Source organism: Microcaecilia unicolor, chromosome 13 (genome assembly GCF_901765095.1).
Source record: "Microcaecilia unicolor chromosome 13, aMicUni1.1, whole genome shotgun sequence".
Taxonomy (NCBI): domain Eukaryota; kingdom Metazoa; phylum Chordata; class Amphibia; order Gymnophiona; family Siphonopidae; genus Microcaecilia; species Microcaecilia unicolor.
Genome location: NC_044043.1, coordinates 76,779,812 through 76,799,504, shown reverse-complemented (window position 1 = coordinate 76,799,504; position 19,693 = coordinate 76,779,812). Strand labels below are relative to the sequence as shown.

Sequence of the window (19,693 nt, the reverse complement as noted above, 5' to 3'; positions counted from 1 at the left end):
ATCCCCATAATTAATCTTCTCCCTCCCCACCTGTACCCGCAGGAGTCAATGCTATTATTTACTTGCTCGCAGCCTTCTGTTTCCTCCAGACCCCAACAGCTTCCCGTAGTTTTTTTGGATGGTATTCACTATTCAACCAATGAGTGTTCCAGCTGCCTCTCTGGGCATTCCAAGCCTCATTCTGGTGCTGCAAGTTTCCTCTATCAGAGCCCCTTTTACCAAACTGTGGCAAAAGGGGGCCTACGCTGGTGTCAGTGTATGTTTTTGACGCCCACCGAGTCCCCTTTTACCGCTGCGGGTAAAAGGTAGGTCTTACTTTTTTTTTAAGAAATGGCCATATGGCAAGTGCTTCACTTGCCACACGGCCATTTATTTTGGGGGGGGGGGATCCTTACTGCCACCCATTGAGGTGGCGGTAAGGACTCCCATGCTAACCCAGCGGTAACCGGGCAGTACATGGCACTGCCCAATTACCACAGGGTATATACACTGGCACTACAAAAATAAAAATATTTTGCACCGGATATGATGGCGCGGGGGGGGGGGGGGGGGTAACTACTGCTGGGCTGCTGTGGTAGCCTGGCAGTACTTCCTCTTTAGCGAGCGGTAAGCCCATGTTGGGCATACCGCCGCTTTATAAAAAGGCCCCTCAGTGCATTCCAAGCTTCATTCTGGAGTCACCAGAGATTTTGACTACACTCCCATGGGAATCCCACAGTGATTTCTTCCATCCCGGCAGGAATCCCCATTCCTGTGTAGCTCTCTACTTCCCAAATTTGCCCTGGGGACCCACAGCCAGTTGGGTTTTCAAGATATTCACAGTGAAAATGCTTGAGATCAATGTGCAAATACTGAGACTACTACACATGGAAATTAATTTCATGCATAGTCATTGTGAATATTCATTTTGAGGTCCTCAGGACAGGTTTGGGAACCTCTACACTAACTGATATTTTGAGAGCAATTTTAAAAGCATATGTGTGCTTCCATAGTGCCCAGCTGGGTTAAAAATAGGCAATTCTGTGGTTTTATGCTAAGGTCAACAGAGTAACACAACCTCGGTACATTCAGTCTTGCAATACTCTTGCAATATTTTGCTCCCTTGCCCTCTAATGCACAAATTGCAACTGCAAAATATACCTGGTGCATTTGCTAATTTTCAAAAGGAAATCACCTTTGCTACCTTATGGGGTAAGTTTGCCAGCTGGATCCAGATTCACCTGACAGGGTTGATCCAGTCCTGGATTTACACCATTGCATGCAGGGACTTGTAGTCTTGCTTTTTCTTAGGGAATGCAATGGGGAAATCAGAACTACAAGTCCCTGCATGCAATGGGGTAAACCCAGGCCTAGATCAAACATGTCAGGCAAATCTGGAGCCAGTTGGCAACCTTATTATGGGTTTATTTTTAATTATTTATTTATTACATTTGTATCCCGCGCTTTCCCTCTCAAAGCAGGTTCAGTAATAGGGAAAACAGCAAATTGTTAGAGAAGGTATAAGTATAACAGAATAATAAAAGGGATAAGTAGATAGAGATAAGCAGTGGAGAGGGGAGTAGGATGGGAGATATATTCTGGGTCAATGACGTGGTCACCTGGGTATGTATTGGGTAGATGGGTTCATAAGATTAGTCTGGGTCATTTGGATAGGCTTGCTTGAATAAATGGGTTTTCAGTGCTTTCCGGAAGGGTAGATAGGCGCAGATTGATCGGATAGGTCTGGGGAGGGCATTCCAGAGTTGGTTGCCTAAGAAGGAGAAACTGGATCCATAGGAGGTTTTGTACTTTATATTTAAACTACTCACAAGTTCGGAGGCTCAAAGGTAAGTTTTTGCCTATGGGCCTGCAAACTCATGCTGTACTCTGACTAGGAAAATATGGACTAGTTCATACAACATGGATCCAAAATACATGCGGACTTTGCATGTCCTTTGTGCAAAGGTCACACAATGATGAAAGTATTTCACAATTTAATCTTGGGTGTACTTTCCTTTTCGGTACCTCCCCCACTCCTTTTTTCCCTATGGGTAACACTATATGAACAGAGAAACAACTAATTTGGCCATGAAATCTGCCCATCTGGCATGCCACAGATTGGATAAATTTACTCAAATTCTGATGCAAATTCAATGTCAATAAATCAACCTGGGCTTTTTTAACTTCTCCTCTGAGCTTATTACAGGTTCATTGAATTAGTATGTGAATTTTCATTTTTCAAGAAGTTCATTAGTGAAGAATTGAGCTTTTAATGAGCTTACTGTGGGAAGTCAAAGCTTTGGTCTTATGTTCTGGTTAAAACTGACATAGCTGGGTTTAAAATGGATTTGTGCATGTTCCTGGAGGAACAATTTTTAACTGGGTAAACACGGGTAAAACAATCCCATACTGCTGGGAATCAGCAGCAAGAAATGGATGTAGTCTTTGGGATGAGACAATACTTCCTAGCAGTGGCGTACCAAGGGGGGGCGGTGGGGGCGGTCCGCCCCGGGTGCCAGTGGGTGGGGGGTGCTCCGCTCCCGCCACCTCCCGTGGCCGTTCCCGCGGCGCCGCACATTTAAAAACCCGGCGAAGCAGCGTCGCAGGCAGCGCCTCGTGCCCTGCTTGTAAAAAAAAAATCAAATCTCCTTCCTCTCCTTCTTCTCCTCGTCTTGACGTCGACTCGGGCCTTCCAATCATTGAAGGCCCGAGTCGACGTCAAGACGTCAAGACGAGGAGAAGGAAGGAGATTTGATTTTTTTTTTTACAAGCAGGGCACGAGGCGCTGCCTGCGACGCTGCTTCGCCGGTTTTAACGGGACTGAGGTGGGGAAGGAGAGGGGCGAAAGAGACTCGGGTGGGGGTGTTCAGAGGGGAGAAGGGGACTGGGGTGGGGATCTCAGAGGGGAGAAGGGGACTGGGGTGGGGGTGTTCAGAGGGGAAAAGGGGAGGGGAGAAGGGGACTGGGGTGGGGGTGTTCAGAGGGGAAAAGGGGAGGGGAGAAGGGGACTGGGGTGGGGGTCTCAGAGGGGGGAAGGGGAGGGGAGAAGGGGACTGGGGTGGAGGTGTTCAGAGGGGAAAAGGGGAGGGGAGAAGGGGACTGGGGTGGGGGTCTCAGAGGGGGGAAGGGGAGGGGAGAAGGGGACTGGGTTGGGGGTGTTCAGAGGGGAAAAGGGGAGGGGAGAAGGGGACTGGGGTGGGGATCTCAGACAGGGGAGGGGAGAAGGGGACTGGGGTGGGGATCTCAGAGGGGAGAAGGGGAGGGGAGAAGGGGACTGGGGTGGGGGTGTTCAGGGGAGAGAAGGGGACTGGGGTGGGGGTCTCAGACAGGGGAGGGGAGAACTGGACTGTGGTGGGGGTCTCAGACAGGAGAAGGGGAGGGGAGAAGGGGACTGGGGTGGGGGTGTTCAGAGGGGAGAAGGGGGCTGGAACTGGGGGCTGAAAAAAGGGGCAGAGAGAGAGAGGGGACAGATCCTAGATGGAAGGGGGAGTGAGAGGGAGGGCAGACCCTGGATGGATGGGAGAGGGAGGGCAAATGGTGGATTGAAGGGGCAGAGAGAAAGGGCAGGCAGTGGATGGAAGGGACGGCAGAGAGGGCAGACACTGGATGGCAGAGAGAGTGAAGACAGATGCTGGATGGGAGGAGATGGTGAAAAGAAGATGAGGAAAGCAGAAACCAGAGACAACAAACTGTAAATAAAATATATATTTTTATTTTTTTTGCTTTAGGATAAAGTATTGTAGATGTGTTAAATGTTTATAATAGAACATGTAAATAAGGTAATCTTTTTATTGGACTAATTTTAATACATTTTGACTAACTTTCGGAGAACAAAACCCCCTTCCTCAGGTCAGGATAGGATACTGTAACAGCACTATACTGTACTGACCCGAGGACGGAGGTTTTGGCCTCTGAAAGCTAAATGTATTAGTCCAATAAAATGGTATTATTTTACTTTCTATATTTGTTTTATTTCTATTTGTTAATTTGTAAAGTGGTGATTGGTACTTGTTAGTTTTTTTCAAATTTACATCTGCTGTCTTTATATTTTGCACAGTACTAGGGGACAGTTTCTGTTTCTGTGGTGTTGCATTGTATGCAGAGTCTGGCATTGGGGGTTCAGTTTAATTTTTGTCTAAATAGAAAGTTTATGATTACTTATTCTATAGTGGATTAGGGTGTATCTGTGTTTGTGAAAAAGACATGGCTTTCAGTTGGCATTGACTGTGCAGGATCTACGATCTGTACTATTCTGTCTGGTTTCGTTTTACAATAGGTGAATTGATGTTCTAGTGCTCACTGTAGTGTTTAAGATGCTTTCCTTTTCCTTGCGTGACTCGTAGAAATGACTGCTTATGGTATGGTAGAATTGCTCTATAGGTCCTGAGTGTTTTGTATTCTCGGCATGCCTAGTACTGGATTTGGGGGGGGGGGGGGGGGTGTTAAAAAATGACTGGCCCCGGGTGTCAACTACCCTAGGTACGCCACTGCTTCCTAGTAACCTGGATTGACTGCTGTCAAAGACAGGAGGCTGAACTCATTGGCCCTTGAGTCTAACTCAGCAAGGTACATCTTGTGTTCTTGAGTTTTCCACTTTTTTCCTACCATGGGAGTCAGCAACCTGTGGTATCTCAGTTCTTGCAGGTTGCTGACTCATGTGGAAAATGAATATTACTCCTTGCGAGTCACCTCACAAGCAATGTAATTCAAGTAACCAGTCAGCATTGGGCTGCCAAGCCATGGTGAGATGCTGTCTTAAAGGAGGCAGCATCTTTAACTGCAAAAGGTGACCACAGCACCCTCACCCCCACTCCAAACCTTAAGCCCCTCTAGGTCCCTCAAGATCAAGCCCCCTAAACTTGAAATCTCCAATTGGCCCTGCCAACCTGAAGGGCCCCCTAATGTTAAGACCCAATGAAAGTCTCCCCTCCCCCCTTGCCCATACACAGGGGTTATGGCGCCATTTTGGCTGATTTATTTATTATCTCATTTATAACCCACATTTTCCCAACTGCGTCAGGCTCAATGTGGCTTACAGCGCACTGCAGAGGCAGACGCCAATGCAGTAAAATTAAGCTAATACAATATAAAACCGACATAAGAAATAATGGGGAGGATGGAGAAGGGATGGAAGGAACAGGGAAACCAGGGGTAAGGAGGGAAGGGTGGATGTGTCCAAAATTGTCATTAGATTGATGTGTATCAAGCAGTGGAGACACATGCGGAGTCCTTGGGGTAGGCTTTTCCAAATAACATGGTCTTCAGTGATTTCCTGAAATTTAGATGGTTCTGGATGGTTTTTATAGTTTTTGGCAAAGAATTCCATAGTTGTGAGCTGATGAAGGAGAAGGATGGTGGTATCAGTGAGGGCAGGAGTAACTGGGGACTGCTCCTGCCCAAAACAAGACACTAGGAATTCTACATTGGTAAGTCTGGTGGGATAATTGGGAGGGAGAGGTGACCTTGGGATGCTTCCAGTGGAGGAGCAGATACTTTCGGGGGGGGGGGGGGGGTATGGGTTTCACTTATACGGTCTGACTTATATGGGCAGACTTATATGGTCTGTGCCGGGGCTGGTGGTTGGGAGGCGGGGCTAGTGCTGGGCAGACTTATACGGTCTGTGCCGGGGCTGGTGGTTGGGAGGCGGGGCTAGTGCTGGGCAGACTTATACGGTCTGTGCCGGGGCTGGTGGTTGGGAGGTGGGGATAGTGCTGGGCAGACTTATACGGTCTGTGCCGGGGCTGGTGGTTGGGAGGCGGGGCTAGTGCTGGGCAGACTTATACGGTCTGTGCCGGGGCTGGTGGTTGGGAGGTGGGGATAGTGCTGGGCAGACTTATACGGTCTGTGCCGGGGCTGGTGGTTGGGAGGCGGGGCTAGTGCTGGGCAGACTTATACGGTCTGTGCCAGAGCCAGTGGTGGGAGGCGGGACTGATAGTTGGGAGGCGGGGATAGTGCTGGGCAGACTTATACGGTCTGTGCCAGAGCTGGTGGTGGGAGGCGGGACTGATAGTTGGGAGGCGGGGATAGTGCTGGGCAGACTTATACGGTCTGTGCCGGGGCTGGTGGTTGGGAGGCGGGGCTAGTGCTGGGCAGACTTATACGGTCTGTGCCAGAGCTGGTGGTGGGAGGCGGGACTGATAGTTGGGAGGCGGGGATAGTGCTGGGCAGACTTATACGGTCTGTGCCGGGGCTGGTGGTTGGGAGGTGGGGATAGTGCTGGGCAGACTTATACGGTCTGTGCCAGAGCTGGTGGTGGGAGGCGGGGCTGGTGGTTGGGAGGTGGGGATAGTGCTGGGCAGACTTATACGGTCTGTGCCCTGAAGAGGACAGTACAAATAAAAAAGTAGCACATATGAATTTATCTTCTTGGGCAGACTGGATGGACCGTGCAGGTCTTTTTCTGCCGTCATCTACTATGTTACTATGTTACTTTTGAGGGGCTTGATTTGGAGGCCAAAGAGGAGATTATGGCTTGGTGGGTACTCTAAGCACCTCTTCCAGCTAAAGATGTTGGCCTATTTAAGAGACAACCTGGTAGCGTTCGGTCATAACTTGGCACCCCAATGCTGCTGGGGTGTAATACTTTACTAGCTGTACTATGACTTGTCATGGACACCATGTGCACACTTCAAGCTGCAGTATAGTACTTATATGGTAATGAGCTGCTTTACATAGATTAGCATATTTAGTATCTGGTTACAAGTGCATGTAATATTCAAAAAGTGGTTGCAAAAAAAAAAAAAAAAAAAACCCATGGCAATAATGATCTCTGTGTAATGGAGGAAAAGCCTCTGTATCCCCAGTACAGAAAATCATTGCATTCTGATCTACGGGGTGGAATCTTCATTGGCTGAAAAACCTCCTGATTGGAATATATATATATATATATATATATATATATATATATATATATATATATATATATATATATATATATATATAATGCAAATGCTGTTTCTTTATATTCAATATTTAAGCATAAGGCACTTATGTGCATGTACCCTGTAGTAACTTAGCACTGTGCTAGGGTAAAAAAAAACCTGTATTAGTATCCTTTAAGCTGCGTTAAAGAGTAAACAATGTGGATTATTGCCCTTATGCAGCTTGATAAATTCCCTTCTTAATTACCATAGAGTTGACAAACTCTTGCTGGAAAATCGTGAAACATCCACCACAGAAAACCAGGAACTGTGGCCACAGTGCACATTACTGATACCATCCCTGTTAATCTAAACAAACTATTTCCTTGGCAATGCCCTTGTCTGTAAAAGTATTGCATACATTTCTGAAAATAGAAACAGAAAATGTTCTTTCATTATATAAATACCTCGAATCATAAAGGCATTTGATTCTCCTTTACATAGCAAATCCAATGTTTATTTGCAAGTTTTAGCAGAAGTACGTTTGTAAGAAAATCAGCTATTGCTAATTTTATTCAGTGGAAGATGCAATTTATCAAATTTCCCTGGTTTTACCCTTCATGAGAACATTAGGAACTGAGTTCTGGCCCTCCGTCTATGGTCTCTGCTGCTGCTGAACTAGTTAAGTGGAAACCCCAAAACCATCTAGGCACTGCAATCAGTCAACCTTCCAGTCCTCAGGAGGTTTCATTCTAGTCCACAGTGCTCTGTCTCCTAGCCAAACACTAAAATAAAGCAGGTCAGGACAGGGGTGGGGGTGGGAGGGGACAAAGTACATTGGAATGAGCAAAATAAAGATATAGTAGAATTCGAAAAGGTACAGAGAAGGGCAGCAAAAATGATAAAGGGGATGGGATGACTTCCCTATGAAGAAAGGCTAAAGCGGCTAGGGCTCTTCAGCTTGGAGAAAAGACGGCTGAGGGGAAATATGATAGAGGTCTATAAAATAATGAGTGGAGTGGAACGGGTAGATGTGAATCACTTGTTTAGTCTTTCTAAAAATACTAGGACTAGGGGGCACTCAAGGAAGCTACAAAGTAGCAAATGTAAAACAAATTGGAGAAAATATTTCTTCGCTCAACGTGTAATTAAACTCTGAAATTCATTACCAGAGAATGTGGTAAAAGCAGTTAGCTTGGCAGGGTTTAAAAAAAGGTTTGGATGGCTACCTAAAAGAAAAGACCATAAGCCATTATTAAAATGGACTTGGAGAAAATCTACTGCTTATTTCTATGATAAGCAGCATATAATATACGGTACTGTTTTGGGATCTTGCCAGGTACTTGGCCACTGTTGGAAATGATGCTGGGCTTGATGGGCCTTCGGTCTCTCCCAGTATGGCAAACGCTTATGTTCTTATGTTCTAACCCAGATCAACACCTCATGATTATACGGACTACAGAAGCTATGACCACTCAACAAAATGTACTTCTGCAAGACCAGGGAGGAGGTTCCAGTGTCGGCATCTTGATCCACACATATATCTTTTCACTTTAAAAGCAACTGACGGCGCTTCAGGTAGTGAATCAGAATGAAGATCCTCAAGTAAGTTGTACTGATAATCTACTCCTAACAGGAACAGCCTACTAGAAGTAAAATATCAGTGTCTCACTTCATTGCGGAAGCCATCTCATTTTCCAAATGACTTTGCTCTTAAAATAAGGAGGACAGGGTGTGCAAATAGCCATCCGACACTGAAAAACTGGAGCAGTAAACAACACAGTCAATCCAGTCATGGAGCTGTGAATGAGGCTTTACAAAACCAGTCTGCTCGTTTTCCCAAAACACTGTAGAGATATTTAGGCCAAATTGAGTTTTAAAGCACAACCTGTCTTTGCTGTACCGCAGGTTTCTATTGGCACACCACTTTCATTTCAATTAAGACACCAATAAAGACAAATGACTTTGGCTGGCTGGAAGCATTTTTACTTGTCAGACTTCATGCTTATGAATTCCTTCAAGTGCAATAGACTGTTAAGGTAAACTAACTGCGGTGAACTGATCCATTTAAGTATTGTTAATATGTGTATCTACTTTATTTTCAAAGTTTCTTACAACATAGGTTCAAGGGTCTGGGAAGGCCTGTTCTATTCTTTGCACTGTCCCTGTAAATTCTGTCAGCAAAATGTCACTCAAATGCAAGGAATTGTGTTAACCAAGAAATGCTAATTTCAGCCTGAAGTTTGCCATGTCTCAGTTTTTCTGCTTGGTACCTCTCGGAAGGTTCCAGCCTTGGCTCCACGTTTCAAGGGTGCACAGGCTATGTGGGATGCAAAGAACAAATCATAAAGAAACTCCAAACTGCTCAAAACACAGCAGCCAGGCTCATATTCAGTAAAACAAGATTCGAAAGCCCCAAACCTCTACGAGAAAAACTACATTGGCTCCAATCAAAGAGCGTATCGCGTTCAAAGTCTGTACCCTGGTACATAAAATCATCTACGGCAATGCCCCGGGATACATGACAGACCTCATAGACCTACCAACCAGAAACACAACAAGATCAACACGAACATACCTAAATCTCCACCACCCAAGCTGCAAAGGACTCAAATACAAATCAACCTATGCATCCAGCTTCTCCTATATAAGCACACAACTTTGGAACGCATCACCAACCGCCGTGAAGACTACATACGACCGCCTAAACTTCCGGAAACTCCTAAAAACTAAACTGTTCGAAAAGGCATACCCAACGATCCAACTTAAATGCCTTAACCCTGCAACACAACAACATAAAAGCTCGTACTGGACATAACATAACTCTTCACCCTTATGATCCCCAATGTATCTATCACATATGAACTTTACTCTACCATAACCTCACTCTGTTTTTGTTCATCCTGGTATTGGCGATCGCCTCTACTGTACTATGTAAGCCACATTGAGCCTGCAAATAGGTGGGAAAATGTGGGATACAAATGTAACAAATAAATAAATAACGTAAGAGGAAAATGGTCAAAAAGAAATGTTAGCTCCAGTGACCACGTTCCCCCGGATTCTATATAGCGTGCCTAGAGATCCGTGCTGAAATCCAAGCGTATTCTCTAACAGCATGTGTAATTGGCTTGACAATCAGCATTGTTAACAGCACTTAACAAGTAATAATGAGCACTAATTGGCAATAATTAGAATTTACACGCACAACTCCTTAAGCGTATTCTATAACGCACTGCGCCTAAATTTTAATGTGTGCAGGCAAAAAGGGGTGTGGTTATGGGCGGGGAAATGGGCATTCAGAAATGCACATACGTAGTTATAGAATATGGCCCAGTGCACGTAAATCTACATGCTAGGATATACGCCACATTTTCATTGGTGTAAATGGAGGTGCGTAGGTTTAGGTGCTGTAATATCAACTAAGCGTATTCTATATACTGCGTTTAGATCTAGGCGCCACTTATAAAATACGCTTAGTCGGCAATATTTTCCATGCGGATTTTGTTAGGCGCCATATATCGAATTTCACCCATTATGCACAGTGATAAAAAAAGTACATTACACATTCTCCAACATGAAAAAGGTTTGATTCTAAGCTAAGAGCTTCCTTATGGAAGAAAGAGGCAGTTTAAAATTTCCTTGCACTCATATTCCTTTATGGGCTTCCCAGTTCCTTTTGTTTGCTGGGTAGCTTGACCATTTTTAACCGTTTTTCTGCCAGCAGCTGCTGCACAGTTTGAAGGGCCAGGAATGCACATGGAAAAAGATTATATGGACATGGGACACCCATCTTAGGTATAATTGATAAAATGATCACCCAGACACTCTCCTCCGGATTCTATATAGATCGCCTAAAGTTGTGTGTGCAAATTATTGAGTTAATTAGGTGCCAGCAATCAATCACTGGAGTTAATTGGAATCAGTTTGGATTTATACATTCATCTGGCCTGGTCACTAGTCTATAAGATCTGTGCCTAAATTTTATAGCACACAAATCAAAGGGGGACTTGTCCATGATCAGGAGCATTCCTAGAAATTAGGCTTGATGTTATAGAATACTTGGATTTCCACACCTGCCATCAGTTGGGCGTAAGGATTTACACCAGTTTTCAGCAAGCATGAGTCCGCACACCCATACTATAAAACTGATTGAGAGATACTATGAGGGTGATTTGATACCAGTATTTTATTCTGTACCTGAAATAACTTTGTGTTTGATACTGAGATTTGCCATATCTTTGTATCTCTGATGTAGCCTGAGGGTGAAATGTGGCCACATCAGGTTTTTAATACAGAATTACATCTTTCAAGTACCAGAGATGTGGCTAGTAACCTTTTTTATTTGGGGAGGGGGGCCCCAGGTGTAGACTAGGGAGGGCCATGCATTTCTTCTCCTCTCCCTCCCCACATTAAAAATCATAACTTTCCAGATGGGGATGCCCAACCCTTGCTAACTGAAGAGATTCACTGCCTAAATCACCCTCCCCCTATGTGCTGTCTGAGCAGCTTGGAAGTCATGCTCAGTTCATGCGCAAATCGAGCATGTGCGAGGAGTGCCAGCATCAATGGATGAAAACACAGCTGAGAGGAGGGGGTTTCAGGCAGTGGATCTCTTTGGATGGCAGGGTTTGGGCATCCCTTCCAGCCATTCAATAGTGCTACAGTTTTGAAGGGAACCCGAGCCCAAAGTGGGGGATCTCAGGCTACCAAATCCCCGCCGTGGCTATGCCACAGTCAAGAACCCTGTTTATCTGTGGTAATATAATGTTCGTTGTCTTCTAGAATTCACATGTGTATCTTTGTGCTCCATCAGTAGGTATGGCCATCTGCAAACTACATGCTGTCAGAGATTAGGGATGGGTTGTCATTTGAATGTATGCACATATCTGCTAGCAGTCTGAACATTTACATGCATTACTGGCTTGTAAACAGAGGTGTGTACTTTATAGAATTACCCTCTATTACTGGAGCAATGCTCAAACCTAACTGCTGTCAGGCGCGAAACTGACAGTATTCTATAACCTGTGCACATAAGGGCTCGTCACGCCTCTGACCAACCCATGCCCCTCCCAGGTCCATGTCCCCATGCAATTGCATGCTATTGATTTTGCACTCTCAATTTGTAAAATACTGACTGAGGGTAGTTATGTGTGTATCTGCAAATTAGCATCTGTTAAAACCATTGGTTGTTAACACCAATTAGTAGTTAATTTAACAATTAAATTACACACATAACTGCTGTTCAATGACTATGTGCCATCACTAACCAGTAGCCTAGTGGTTAGTGCAGTGGACTTTGATCCTGGGGGACTGAGTTCGATTCCCACTGCAGCTCCTTGTGACTCTGGGCATTGCCCCTGGTACAAAATAAGTACCTGAATATATGTAATCCGCTTTGAATGTAGTTGCAAAAAACTCAGAAAGGTGGTATATCAAGTCCCATTTTCCTTTCCTCCTGTCCCTTATGACATCATAATATCAAAAGTGAGCCAAGTATTGGGCAATCAAGTCATTGTGACATCACTGATGAGGTTGGCTGTTATTGGTGGAGGAGTAGCCTAGTGGTTAGTGCAGTGGACTTTGATCCTGGGGAACTGAGTTCAATTCCCACTGCAGCTCCTTGTGACTTTGGGTAAGTCACTTAACCCTCCATTGCCCCTGGTACAAAATAAGTACCTGAATATATATAAACCGCTTTGACTGTAGTTGCAAAAACCCCAGAAAGGCGGTATATCACGTCCCAGTTCCCCTTTTTTGCTAAGGGCTGTGAGCACTACCACTTCTTAACTGATAGTCCTTTTCAGGCCAGGGAAAAAGATGGCCTGACCCAAGAATCAAACTGGATCCTCCACATTTCAGCATGCAGTACTGACCCTGAGTCACGCGAACAGATACCATCATTTTTTTTTTTTAAGAAAGGGATTTTAGAACATGTTTCCCAAGCAGTTAACTGTATTGCTCTAATCTCACTCTCTGGATCTTTTCCTTTGTTTTGTATCTTTGTCTTTTAAGGGACAGATTTTATAAAAGTAGAGAAAACACAGATATGCTTCAAGTAACAGTTTGCCAGTTTCTAACCAAATACATTTGTTCCTTTGATAAGAGTCATATACCACATATCCTTTTGTTCAATGTATCAGGAGAAAACACACTTTGAAAATCAACAATTGACTCAAAGTCAAGCAAGGTCATCATTCACTTGGCTGCAAGCATGGGGACAAGAAAAGTGCCTGAGAGTAAAGACTGTTTGAAAGAATCATATAAATAAGTGTTCTTTGTGAAGGCATATTTCATAGGAATTGAGAGTGCCTATGGCTCAGGTTTCATATGGTTGTCTGTCTCTTCATCCATCCCTATGCACATGATTTGTTTTTGAGAATACATGCACAGACAGATATACAAAAAAATGGAGAAGCCCCAAGGTTTGTGGAGAGGCCACAGTACAACACCCAAGGATGCCACAGCCAGACAAGGATGGGAGCGGCTAAGTGGGGGAGGGGAGAAGCCAAGCCCCACTACTCGAAGATGTGGCAGTCCAGTAGTGGTGGAAGCTGAAGCCCTCCCATTCTCCACTTATTCAAGCAGGGACCTGAGGATCTGTTCCCAAATCCCTTTCTTCAGTGTTGACCTGAGTGATGATGCAGGAGCATCTATAGCAGTGTTGCTAGGTGGGCGGTTTTCCCGCCCAATTGGGCGGTTTTCCGCGACCCGCTGTGGGAAATTTTTGCCCGCGGCGGGTTGCGGTTTTTTGGGCTTGTTTTGGGTCTTTCGGCAGTTTTTTGAGTGGTTTTTTCGGGCCGCGGGGGCGGGGCTAGTGACATTTTGGGCGTGGTTAGTGACGTTTTGGGCGGGTTGGTGACGTTCTGGGCGGGGCCGATGCCGGGGGAGGCGGGGCCGATGACGGGGAGGTGGGGCTGGTGACGGAAGAGGCGGGGCCGATGACGGCGGGGGTGGGGGTGTCAGGGGCGGGGTTTGACTTTGGGTGGGTTTTGAGCTGGATTTGGGCTGGTTTGGGTGGGGAAAAAATTTTCCACCTTTCAACCCTGATATAGGGAAACAGGTAAGAACAACTGGACTTGAAGGAGTAGAATGCAGAGGAGGGATGGAGAGTCTGAGGAGAGAGAAAAGGGGGAAGGGGGAAGGGGCAGGGGTAGAGGAAAAACCCACACACACCTCAAACTTTCCAATCTCCCCAACCCTCTCCACATCCTCTTGGACATACCCCTTCCTCCACCTCCTACCCAAATAGCCCACATCCCACATCCCTACCTTCCCACATATTCCCAGAACCATCAACCCCACCCACACTCCCAACATATACATATCCACATTCCTATACACACCACAATTCCTCCTATGCCACCTACACACCTGACATACACCCTTCAACACACCCACATCAACACACTTCCCAAAGACTTGCCCCCTAGATACTAATAAATATAGCCCCTGCACCCTCTACATCAAGACAAATTTACACACTCCATTGTATAAATACATACCTCGTATACACAAAGACAAGCCATCTCACTACCCCTGCACACATCTCCACACACACACTCCCTGCAATCCAAGAGAGATTAGAAACTGGTGAGTCAGGCGTAGCTGTCAATTTCCGTGTCAGATCATTCAGGGATATTCCCAATGTGAAAACCTTTAAAAAAGGGTTGAAAACCAGAGGACGCATGCACTCCAGTCACCCTTCAAGAATCTGAGCCATTTAAAAAGATGCATGGTGTGACCAGAATGTCACTGAGTCTGGCATTAGCCACAGTTCTAGACATGCTGGGATTTGCAGGGAAGTGTGTGATTTGAAATCAGCATGAGATTGCATCTGGTCATTTTCCATAGAGCATCTACTAATCCCAACCCTAGGGGAGGAACTGGGGGGTAAAATGGTAAGACTATATATACTCATGGTTTTAGAGGAAGAAGTACGTTTTTGCTGAACCCTGAAAAGACAGAAGGGAGCAGCCTGCTCTTTAAATTCAAGCTAACTGCCTTGCCTACTTCACTCTGTTAGCAGGGCAGCCTGGAATAGGGTGACACTGTTATAATGAAAGATGGAGTGTAAAGTGGATAATTACTTCTGTGAACTGACCTGGATGCACTGACTTGGCTCTCACAACTGGCTCACCATGTGGACGGGGTCTTTTTTTTTTCTATCAAGTGAGGTAATTAAATTTGCAGATGACACAAAACTATTCAAAGTTGTCAAAACACATGCAGATTGTAAAAAATTGCAAGAAGACCTTAGGAAACTGGAAGACTGGGCATCCAAATGACAGATGGAATTTAATGTGGACAAATACAAAGTGATGCACATTGGAAAGAATATTCCAAATCACAGATACCTGATGCTGGGGTCCACCTTAGGAGTCAGCACTCAAAAAAAAAGATCTAGGTGCCATTATAAATACGCTGTGTGTAGTAGTGTCCAAAAAAAAAGCAAACAGAATGCTAGAAACTATTAGGAAAGGAATGCAATATAAGACCAAGAATATTATAAGGCTTCTGTATCGCTCCATGGTGCGACCTCAGCTTGAGTATTGCATTCAATTATTGTCACTGTATCTCAACAAAGATATAGCGGAATTAGAAAAAGTTCAAAGAAGTGTGACCAAAATGATACACTGGATGGAAATCCTCCCATATGAGGAAAGGCTAAAGAGGTGAGGGCTCTTCAGTTTGGAAAAGAGACAGCTGATGGGGGATATGATTGAGGTCTATAAATCCTAAGTAGAGTAGAATGAGAAGTGAATAGATTTCTCACTCTTTCAAAACGTACAAAAACCAGGGGACACTCAATGAAATTACAAAGAATAGTTAAGTTCTGGAACTTGTTGCTTGAGGATGTGGTAACAGCAGTTAGCATATCTGGGTTTAAAAAAAGGTTTGGACAAGTTCCTGGAGGAAAAGTCCATAGTCTGTTATTGAGATGGATATCACTGCTCACTCCAGGATTGCTAACATGGAATCTTGCTACTATTCGGGTTTCTGCCAGGTACTTGTGACCTGAATTGGCAACTGTTGGAAGCAGGATACTGAGCAAGATGGACCATTGGTCTGACCCAGTATGGCTATATTTATGTACTTAATGCTGGACTAGCTTATGTTGTCGGGGTCTCTGAGATATCATGGAGACAAAAGAAAACAAAATCTGAAATGGGTGCCTGGAGGTTCCTGTATATCCAAACTGAGTAAGGAGCAGATGGGCCCAGTTGCTCAGGAGAGATTCCTGCACCTCTAAAGGGAAATGGATTCAGTAAATGCTAAATAACCATGGGTCCCAGGAAGCTACCTATTGGGCCTAGGAAGGAATGAGTATGAGGAGTGCAAGGAAGAGCCCATCCTTCATACCTGTGGAAGGAAGAGAATAAAGCCATTGTAAATACTGTTGTGTATCAATTGAAGAAGCCATGACTACCTCAAGTGTTCTGTTTGTTACTGATTACCCTGACTTGATGTCTTTTACTTTTGTTTGATCTTGTTGGGTTCCTATCAAATAGGAATTCAAATTAACTATCCATCTGTAGAGTGGACTCATTTCTACCAACCCAGAGGTGTGACTGGAAGCTAGAAAAGCTATAAAGAGTGAGGGAGATATTTTTCCCTTGACTTATGGGACCCATCATTTTATTGTATATGTAGCCTCAGAGATTACCCTCAAACGGGTGTCTATATCTAGGGAACCCTACAACAAGAATTTTGCAAAGATGCTATACCGTGTGTAACTTTTAGGCAGACTGGCAGGGTAGTAGATGATAAGCAATGAAATTTGCTTCCTTGGTTGCCAGTTTTATGACTTCCTGTTTACAACATATTACGCCAATCTGTTGGGAGGCAGGGATAAACTTTATCTGCAAGTGAGTCGGAGACGACAGGAAGTCAGCTTGCTAAGGTAGCCAACGTTCCTCTCTATTCCACTGCTGTTGTTCTATAGAATATCAAGGGCAATATCCTATTTGTAACGTATGAAAAAAGCAGATATGGTGCCCAGAAGAGGAAAGTACATCTGCCACTTCCTCAGAATTCAAGCCATGAATTGATTTAAAGACTAGACAAACTATTTTAAATCTAACATGCTGTCGTATACCTAACCAACGAAGATCTTTCATAAATGGATTTACAGAATCGAATGCCTTCTGCCCAACAGCTATGTCTCGTAATAACTGTAATCGCTTCTGCAGCTTGAGCAAAATACTACAATATAAGGAATTGCAGTAGTCCAACTGAGGGAGTAAAATTGCTTGTATTAAAGTCCTAAAGTTTCTTAAATGCAATGGGGATCTAATAATTCTAAGTTGTCTAAGCTTGAAAAAAAAAGTATTATTAAGTGCATTAATTTGCTTGTCAAAGGTCAGATTTGAATCTAAAATGATCCCTAATACTTTAGACTGATCATCTATTGTTAACTTATCTCCTGCAGTTAACAGTAATTCTCTACTTGAGATTCTTTCAGAGAGCCCAAATCATAACATTTTTATCTTTTGCTTATTTAATTTTAAATATTGTTTTAAAGAAGTTAAAGTATCCTCAAACCTTTCCAAAACAGGTCACAGTAAAAAGATATTGTTAGCCTAAGACTAAACTGTAATTTATTTATTTATGGTTCATTTATACCCCACAGTTTCCCACAATTGCAGGCACAATGTGGCTTACATGAATTACAAAAGTAGAGAAGTACAACACATGAATTTTACAGCAGAATAAGGAGAGAACACTAACAACAATTAGGGTGACTAATAAGCAGAATTACTAATGGAGTAAGTTTTTTCAAAAAGGAACGTTTTCAACATCTTCTTGAAAAAGTGATGATCAGATTGAGATTTTAGGTTCAGAGGTAAAGCATTCTAAGTCTTCGGGCTGGAGTAGTGAAAAGTAGAGGCAAAAAGAAGCTTGTATTTGACACCCCGGCAAGACGGATAATGAAGTTGGAGATAGGTGCGGGCTATGTTGATGGCATTTCTAGGTGGGAGGTCTATTAGAGGAATCATGTATTCCGGAGCTAGACCGTAGATAATTTTATGCGTTAAGGTGCAGAGCTTGAAAGCGATTCGCTGTCTAACTGGGAGCTAGTGCAGATTGAGACGTAGAGGTTGCGCGGGAACCATGCGCGATTTGCCCAGGACATGTGTGTAATTCCAGTATATGAAACATAAAGTGCTAAGTGAGCTTAAATTTATATATTGAACATGAGTGGGGGAAAGCAGGACTCCAAGTGATGAAATAGTGTTCCTTCCCCTTACAGTAAGTCCTCGTTCTCTGACCACTAGACTACTTCTCCATTCAAATATGCATCAATCAGATGTCCTCTGGGTGTCTATATATAGGGGCACAGTTACAGATTTAACCTTGCAATGTAATAAAGATATATAGAGCATTTAGAATATTTGATTATAATGTCTTTATTGGCAACTTAAAGAAAGAAACCTAGCGAGTCAGTATTAGGACATGAGGACTGGAGAACAAGCATAAATACGCAGTCGGTTGCCTCCCGAAGAAACCAAATGTGAAACGGAGACGCTCTGTTGGGATAACCGCTGAAAAGAACTCTCTAAATTCAGATAAGTGCTTGTATATATTCTCTCCTACATATTAAATGGCGACCTTACAGTTGAAAATTTCATAAGAAAAGCTAATGCCTATATATCTTGAATAATCAAACTGAATAAAAGAAAACTAAAACAGGAGGTTTTTAGACCGGTGAAGAAGTTCAATTGGCAGTTCAGCAAAAACACCATTCAGAAGAAAGAGCCGAACACCTGGGGTCTTTTCCTCCTTAATAATCTGCATTAGCTATACTTGCTACCTAATCCATGTATATAGAATTATATTGCTAGCAAGACGTACTGAGTGGTATCAGTGGAAAAAGATCACATGATGATGAGGAACATGTGAAAGCCCAGTGCAGAGTGAATGTAGATGCCCAGGTCAAGATGTGCTCAAATCCAGTATTATTTTAGAAAAGGATCTGCCGGCATAGAGCCAAAATGTGGGAATGCATTTGTGGTGGAAGCCACCATTTTACATTTGTCAACATTTAAAACATCAATGGAAGCTACTCACAACTTAGAAACATAAAAGCATAGAAAAATGAAGGCAGATAAAGACCACGTGGTCAATCCAGTCTGCTCACCCATGCTACCTACTTTCTCTTTCACTCCTTTAGAGATCCTACTTACTTGTCCCAAGCTTTCTTGAATTCAGATACAGTTTTTATCTCCACCATCTCCACCGGAAGACCACCAATTTGCCACTCTTTGGTGAGTGAAGAAGTATTTCCTCAGGTTACTCTTAAGCAGTGGCGTTCCTTGCCTGGATGGCACTCGGGGCGGAGCGCTGATGCGCCCCCCCCCCGGGTGCAGCGCCCCCCCCCCCCACTAAATTACACCTTCCCCCCCTCCGGCGAAATGACACCCCCCCCGGGTGCACGCCGCTGGGGGGGGGGGTGCCGCGGCGCGCGCCTGCTCCGAGTTCGCTAAACTTCTTTGCTCGTTCGCTACAGCTCCCTCTACCCCGGAACATGAAGTAACCTGTTCCGGGGCAGAGGGAGCTGCAGCGAACAAGCAAAGAAGTTTAGCGAACTCGGAGCAGGCGCGCGCTGCGGCACCCCCCAGTGGCGTGCACCCGGGGCGGACCGCCCCCACCGCCCCCCCCCCCCTTGGTACGCCACTGCTCTTAAGTCTATCCTCTTTCACCTTCATCCTCTGCCCTCTCATTCCAGAGCTTCCTTTCAAATGAAAGAGAATCATCTCCTGTGCATTTATGCGACATAGATATTTAAATGTCTCTATCATTTACACCTCTAAATATCGGCACTTACAAATGCACATTAGTATTCCAGATACTAG

General features: G+C 44.4%; 1 protein-coding gene across 2 annotated transcripts in view; it reads right to left on the bottom strand.

Moving 5' to 3' along the window:
• PRDM16 (PR/SET domain 16) overlaps window positions 1-19,693 on the bottom strand; it is an 895,576-nt gene that overhangs the window by 759,292 nt on the left and 116,591 nt on the right. The gene's annotated exons all lie outside the window — the stretch shown is intronic.